General features: G+C 29.7%; 1 pseudogene; it reads right to left on the minus strand.

Moving 5' to 3' along the window:
* Nucleotides 1-7,801: 7,801 nt before the first annotated feature.
* LOC149532939 (non-specific lipid-transfer protein 3 pseudogene) lies at nt 7,802-8,547 on the minus strand (annotated as a pseudogene).
* Nucleotides 8,548-8,818: the final 271 nt, after the last annotated feature.

The raw sequence follows: 8,818 nt of genomic DNA on the forward strand, positions 1-8,818 counted from the left end.
CAATTGCTCCCCTTTGGGAAGAAATGATGACTCTATCTACAATAGGAACATGCGCAGGAGTCACATGAGGCATCCTCTGTCCAATAAACTATCTAATATCTGTAGGTGGCAGACGATGTGCACTGCGGTACTGGTCACAATCTGCGATCCGACCATGCCCCTATTCGCAATAATCAGGAATATCTAAGTAGTTGACGTTGAGCCCTATATGAAACTCAACATACAACTACTGTGCAAAATAAAGGGGTATCTGGTTGTTATTAGGATAATGACCATGTGCTGCTAAAAATCGTGGATAGATCATGCTAGCAATAATAGGGTCTCTGCATCGTGTGACTCTGTAACCTCTCACCCTACATCGTGTATCCTCATACTCTAGAAAGAGCTCTCTCTTGATGACGTCTTTGGGGGCTACCCTCTTGACAACATCGAAAGATGCATCTCCTGAAACCTCAGCCCTAAGCTCGCTAGATATGGAAGCTAATATGGTAGGAGTAAATGAATGGTGAGCTTGAAACCTAGCTATCAAATCTTGTAAACTCCTACATATCGTAGTACATATGTCTCTATAAAGACCATCATCAGAGGTCAATATAGAGTGTTGTAATCTAGCAATCTCCTGCTTTGAAAATGCAAATAGAGAATCAATATCGATGCGTGGAGGTGGTGCAGCAAGACCTCTAGTAGGAGCTGCAAGTGTAGCCTGACCTAGAACAGGAGCCGCACTAGGAGCCATGGCAAGACCTCCACCACCTGGAGTTGCACCAGGAGCCGAAACATGAGTTGCACGATGAGCCCTACGTTAAAGTACACCACGAGTTGCAGCACAAGCCCCACCACGAGAAACATGATGAGCTGCATGAGGAGCCACAACAGGTGCCGCAACAGGAACTACATCAGGTGCCACACCAACCTGTGTTGCAGCAGGAGCTGGAATAGGAACTACATCAAGTGCCACACCACGAGCCACATCAAACTGATCGTGTGAAGCCATAGATCTGTAGAAATGTATGAAGCTCGTTGAACTGCCTATTGTACACAATTTTTTATTTTTAAAATTAAAAATTATACACATGTATGTAATTGAACATACATCACACATCATGGACCTAGATAATCTGTAACACATGGACTTAGTTTAATTTGCATATAGGTAAGAATATAACATACACATGTACATATATAAGAACATATAACTTAGAACACATGTATGACCTAACCTAGATTACATGTTACAACTTTTAATTAATAAAAGTTAATTATAATCTTTAACATAACTTATTATAATATATACAAACATAAAGAATGTACATCATGTATATTTGAACATGTAAAGATCTTATATATCTTAGGAGAGTCAAGGTATTTAATATCTCTTTTTGTTCATGATCAATCTAGCCTACTTGAGAAATTTCAAGTTCATTTGGGAATATGCAAAATGAAATGGGTTCTCCTTTTTCACTCCTTGGAAAAAATTTCGTGTAACAGGAGTTATCAACGCTCGAGGATATTCCCATGGTGATCATGTCTTCAGAGAATGAGGAGTCACGAACAAGGAAGGTAAGAGCTATTGTCCATTGCATTGTTATTTAAGTTTGATCACATTAGCCTTCAGGAGTATTTAGGGTTTTGAAGTTTCTTTTGTGTTTTTTAAATTGGGTGTAAATGATTTTTTATTGAAGTCATCAATTCAAGTTATGATTTGGGGAGGTTAGTTGATATCTAGGAGTTCATTCCAATAATAGGAGTTTGATCACATTAGCCTTTCTGAAGTTTTACATTTTGGAAGATATTTGTTAAATTTTTCAAATGGAATTTGAATGATTTTGATTGGGGTTATTGAGTCAAGTGTGCATTTGAAATCGTACCATTCCCACGATTTAAAGACGTATCTTGCTTGGGAAAAGGTTTCTCAAAATCGTAAATATTTTTAAGGTAGCGATGTTGTAATAAATATAATATGGTTATGATTGTATTAATTGGTTCAAATCAATTAATTGAAATGTCGGCCAAATTAAATTAACCTCCTCTATTCCTTAACATTTTTATTTGATTTTATTTTGGTAAATTTGATTAAATTATATTTTAAGAGTATAACCTTATAAAATGAACTTAATGGTTTCTTAATATTTTAGATTTAAACTAATTTTTATTCTATGAAAAACTAAACAATTTATAAATTATAATGTGTCATGTAATTTTAAAAAAAAAAAGCAAATTTATATAAAATGTTAGATTTAAATATTTTGAAGGTAATATTATATATTTATTATTTGTGCAAATTATATATTATTAATTATTAAATTTAATATAGCAGAAGATAATATAATATTTAATGAAAATTTAAATATTAAATTAAAAAAATTAATTTGATATAAAACAAGAATAATGAAATTAATTTTGTTAGCATTATTTATTTTGTATTATAGATATGTCTAAAAGATATATGGTCTACTTTTTAATGAAATTGTGAAACTAATAAGATAGCACATAGACTATTTAGTTATATTGTTTAATTCTAAATTTAGTTCATTCAAAATTTCTATTATTATATTTAACTTAAATAATATAATATTTTGTTTTTTTATTAATATTATGTGATCCTGGGTATTATAGTTAGAACAAAAGTTTTTATCAAGATTATTGTCAAGTTAAGATTACAATTATTTTTTAGACTATAGGATTAGAATTATAGTTACTATTATGATTAGGGCTAAGATTTATATCATAGTTCATATTCTTTTAGGGATTTGGATTTGGGTTTAAAATTATGATTATGGTTCTCTTGAAAGTTTATATTGTGGTTGTAATTATGATGAAGGTTAGGGATTTCATTTAGATTCATAATTAGGGTTAGTGGTAGGATAATGATTTAGGTTTGTGTCACAATTATGGTTAAGATTAGGTTTAGAGTTTGGGCTATAATCTTGTTTTGTGTTAGGTTTTAATGTTTGGGTTAGGATTAGAGTTAAGATTAGGAAAATGTTACAATTATGGTTAGTATAAGGGATTACAACATACATATTACCATGGATTAGGATTAGGGGTAAGGTTAGAATTAGAGTTAGACTTTGGAACACATTTAATTTTATGGTTAAGCGTAGGGTTATGGTTAGGATAATGGTTTAGGTTTATGTAATAATCAAGGTTAGGGTTGTGTTTATAATCTAGGTTATGATCTTTTCCATAATTGACCTTCAAAATGTATTCAACGTACCTATTGCACACTAAGGTTTTGATAATGGTTAGGGTTATGGTTTGGATGTACATGTATGTTATATATTCATGTACTAGAACTGTAGATATGCAAATTAATGTACATTCTTGTACATGTATAATTTAGGATCTCCCCTTAAGACATGTCATTCAATTATATTATATAGTTAATTATATACTTAGATTAAGACATTAAAGTCTTTAGTATTCTCTTAGAATTACAATTTAGCATTTAAATCTAACATTTTAAGATAGATTAGTGTACAAAGATTAGGGTTTACTATTTAGGGTCATGGTTTAACATTTATGGTTTAAATGATTATTATTAAAAGGTTAGATGTAGAGGTTAAACATGGGTTTGTATCATTGTTAGAAGGATGGTTTAAAGAGGGTTAGGGTATGGGTTCACATCATTGTTAGTTCAGCATGGCTAGAGGGTTAGGATTTGTATTAGGGAATTTATGAAATTTATGGTTTTAGGGTTAGGATTTGTATTAGGGATCATCTAAGATTTGAAATTTAGGAGTTATGTTTAATCATCTAAGATTAGGGGTTATAATTTATGAATTTTATGGTTTTGCAGTTGGGATTATGATCATGTTTAGTATTTAGGGTCCTATTGTTTAACATTAAGGTTTAAGAGTTAAAATTTAAGTAATATATAAGATCTTTACATGTTCAAATATACTTGATGAACATTCTTTATGTTTGTATATATTCTAATCAGGTTATGTTAGATTATAATTAAAACTTTTATTAATTAAATATTCTAACATGTATTCTTTACGTCATACATGTTTTAAATTATATGTTCTAGTGTATGTACACATGTATGTTATATTCATACCTATATGCAAATTAATTGACATTCTTATATATGTATAATTTAGGATCTCCCCTTAAGACATGGACATTGAAAATTATATAACTAATTATAATATACTCTGATTATTAAGACATTAAAAATAATTAGACATTTAAACATGAATATTGAACACATACATGTATGCACGTCTATGTTAACATGAACATATTTACACGTACATTTATGAATTAAAATATACACTTTAATCTACATTCTTATACATATATAATTTAGGATCTCCCAAGTTAAGACACGTGTCATTAAATATAGTTAATTGTAAACTTAGTTATAAGATAAATTAAGATCAATAGTTCACACACACACACACACACACACACACTATACATATAAAAATATGAATTTATTAAAAACATGTATATACATCTACTTTTAACCATGAACAAATATACATGTACATCTATGTTCAAAATAAAAAATTATACATTCTAATCTATATTGTTACATGCACAATTTAGGATCTAGACCCTTAAGATATGTCATTTAATTAAACTTCTAAGATTAAGATATTAAGGTGAATTTGATATACATACATACATACATACATACATACATACATATATAACATTAATATTGAAAACGTACATGCCTATATTAAACATTAACATATATACATTTCTAATGTTTTTCTAATATTTTTAAAAATATTTTTCTAAATTTTATATTATTATAAATTTTATAATGTTTTTCTAATTTTAATTTTAATTTTTTTCTAAAATTTATATTATTATAAATTTTTAAACGTTTTTGTAATGCTTTTTCTAAATTTGTTTTCTAAAATTTATATTAAATTATAAATTTTCTAATATTTTTGTAATTTTTTTTCTAAATTTTATATTAAATTCTAAATTTTCTAATGTTTTTGTAATATTTTTTTAAAAATTTTGTTTTCTAAATTTTATATTAAATTATAATTTTTTTAATATTTGTCTAATATTTTATCTAATGTTGTTCTAAATTTATTTTGTAATTTTTTAAAATCTTTTTCTCTAAATTTTCTAATATTTTTAAAATATTTTTTCTAAATTTTCTAATATTTTCAAAATATTTTTTCTAAATTTTCTAATTTTTTAAAATGTTTTTTCTAAATTTATTTTCTAACTTTTTTATTAAATTATAATTTTTCTAATGTTTTTGTAATTTTTTTAATTTTCTAATATTTTTTTTCTAAATTTGCTAATATTTTTAAATAAATTTTCTAATTTTTTTTTATAAATTTTTTAATTTGTGTTTATTATTATTTTGTCTAAATTTTATATTCAATTATAAATTCTCTAATGTTTTTGTAATATTTTTTGTAAATTTGTTTTCTAAATTTTCTAATTTTTTGTAATGTTTTTTCAAAATTTATTTTCTAATGTTTTTGTAATATTTTTTCAAAGTTTGTTTTCTAATTTTTTTCCTAAATTTTATATTATAATTTTTCTACTATTTTCCCTAATGTTTTCTAATATTTTATTGTTTTCTAAATTAATATAAATAAAAAGTAAAAATTTTAAATTAACATTTAGATAAACTAACATTCAAATATGCTTAAAAAACATTAAAAAATGCATTGAAAGCATTAAAAAATGCTTTAAAAATGTTTAAAACGTTGAATTAATAATATTTCGGCATACTTGAAGATGAAGAATCCGAATGAAAGCGACAAGCGATGCTGGTGGGGGCAGTAAAAATCGTATGTTCGCCCAAACCCGTGAGTCAACAGTAGTCGCCGTTAAAATGAAATGGAAAAAGTTAAAAACGCGGTTTTAAGCTCTGGAAATGTTCCTTCCATATGTTCGCATGAACATATTATATAGGTTCGCATAAACATGCCATACCAAATACAACAAGCCAAAATCACGATTTGACAAACTTTTTGAAGTTTCTTTGTTCCACTAAAGTGGAACCCATTAGTGTGGGTTCACCCATATACATACATATATGTACATATACATGTGTGTGTGTGTGTGTGTGTGTGTGCATGTACACACACACATATGTGTGTGTGTGTGTACATGTACATATATACATGTACACACACACACACACACACACACACACATACATGTACATGTATAAATATACATGTACTTGTGTATATATATGTATATATGTACATATATGCACACATATATGTGCGTACATGTATATATGCATGTATATATACATCTATGTATATACATGTATATATATATGTATGTATACACACACAAATATTTATGTATTTGTATTTATTATTATATTACCATCACAAATATATATATATATATATATATATATATATATATATATATATATAATTCATAGTAATAACAATAAGAATGCTTCAATCTGAATGAAGCTATATTCTTAACAAAGTAAATTCCAATAAGAATAATAACATTCTAAATGCATCAATGCTTTTCATTAGATTTATATAAGAATTTTTGCTTCTAAGTAATGGAAATTTGAGAAATTAGATGAAATAAATCTAATTTTGAGTTCAATTCATTATGAGAGGAATTAAATAATTTAGTTGAAAAAGATACATGCTTGGTCATAATTGTTTACCAATATGTATAGAGATGAGACATTTCACATATTAAAAAAATCACAAAGCTTTCTCGGTAAATCTCAAGCTTTTGTTGTCATATTCCATGTTTCTCTTCTTATTTAATCAATGTGAGGACAGTGGGGACAACCAACTATTTTCATTGAACCAAGTCCTTGTACACAACTAACAATAAGTAAAATTGAAATTTAAAAATTATGTACAAATAAGTATATTGCTCAAATATCACATAGCATATGCAGTATTAACTTATGGTGTAAGTGCTAGTATATGTGATATGAAGATTTTAATTTGATAACTCAAAAATATGAATGGTGAAATTAAATAGCATATCATTATGCTCTACAAGCATATTCAATAGCTACACTACAAACATTTAATTAGAATTTAAAAATGACCATTTAAAAAGTTTCCTTCTATAATTCATTAATATGAATGGTAGAATTAAATAACATATCATTTTGCTCTCCAATCACTTTCAATTAGCTTTCAATCAATCAAAGTACAACCACTTAATTAGAATTAAAAAATGGAATATTTGGTAACTTAAAATATTTCAGTCAATAATTCTAATAAATTTAGGTTTTTGCTTGATTCTAAATTAGGAAAGTTTTTCATTATTTAGGAGTGTTGAACTTAAGAACATTTTCTAAGCTATCACCTATGTTTCAATGAATTGTATAACAAGATAGCTATACCATTTAGATATAATAGATTTTATTAAAATTTCAAAGCAGCATATAAGTACAAAATAATAACAGAAATTTAGGGGCTTAAACAAGTTTACGAGATCAACGATTCCTCTAGCTTGGCAGTTCAGAATGTAAAAATAAAAATAAATATATATATATATATATATATATATTTTTGATGGACGGTTCAGACCTGCGAGGTAGCGCAGCGAGGCACAAGCCTGCGAGTTACCAACTAGCGAAGGCCACCATTAACAGTTTTAGGTACCTGATACGGGCCTACACGTGCCTGAATACTGAACACCTCTTCGGCTAAGAGCCAAGGACTGAACCAAATTTGCCCGGGGCACGATCCCGGCCTCATCCCTTATGATGTCTATGGGCCTTGCACTCAGCAAAACTTGATCCCTGGTGGGCTCTTTATGAGCCATTCAACTTCATCAGTAGACCAAGGAAAAATATTTGATCACCGCATCCAATATAAACACCAAACTATATCTGTCAGCATTGGGTTTATCGTGGGCTTTAAGTTCCTCTGCACAATTTCACATTACTCCACGCCTCTGACAGATTTAAAGTCTGCAGCTCGGCCGACTCGATTCATCAAAAACAGTCATCATTAAATGCTCCCGAATAAGATAAGGAAATCAGAAAGCAGAGAGGAAGGGGGAAATCAATTACAATAGGGCACAGTTAAGGGAAGGATTGAGAGGAAAGCCCAGATCGACCCTACAGATAGATGGCAGTTTAGCGGCCTTGCCCCAGTTAAATACGCCGCCGCCAGCGGTGGCGATACTCTGAATACACTCGCACAACTGGCGCCTCTGCTCGCTGCTTTTGGCATTGCCCTGCAACCTCCGTAGGCCGTTACAACACCCCTCCGTAGGCTGTGGAGCATTATTCACTGCGAAAGGAAGGCACGGAATAAACTCCGTAAAGCAGGAGACGGTTGCCTCTGCCCCGTCGCCACTTATCACCATCGCTGCCAAAACGAAAGCCAATTTCCACACGCTCTTCATTGAAAATGGCTATGGTTGGGGGAAAGGGAAAAGCGGGGTTGGAATATATAGAGCTTTTGGTGCAACATCGTACGCGATTTTCTGTCCAGGCGCGGTAATCGCGTATTGAAGGTTGAAAATTGAGATTCTTGCAAGGTGTTGGTTGTAAGAGATTGCCGCAGATTGATCTTTGTACGACGTGTGGCCTTTGTGGCTTGAAAAAGAATACTCCCTGCGGCTTGAACAAGTTTCATTCCTGAATGCAGGGGAACCTTGAGATTGAAGCTTAATTTGAGACCATGCTTAAGATGGAAGCGAAGCAAATGTGTCAAATTTGAGGTTGAGTGCGAATGAAGGGTACGTCATGTTCTTTCATGTGGGTGGCTAGGTAAAGTTCTCTTTGACGACTTCCACGGTTATTTTTTATTTTTGTGATGAATTAAATTAAAATTTTAAAGATACATATTCACAACATAAGGGCGGGCGATATAGG

This window comes from Cupressus sempervirens, chromosome 10 (assembly GCF_028749045.1).
Source record: "Cupressus sempervirens isolate cs-2001-9-10 chromosome 10, ASM2874904v1, whole genome shotgun sequence".
Classification (NCBI taxonomy): Eukaryota; Viridiplantae; Streptophyta; class Pinopsida; order Cupressales; family Cupressaceae; genus Cupressus; species Cupressus sempervirens.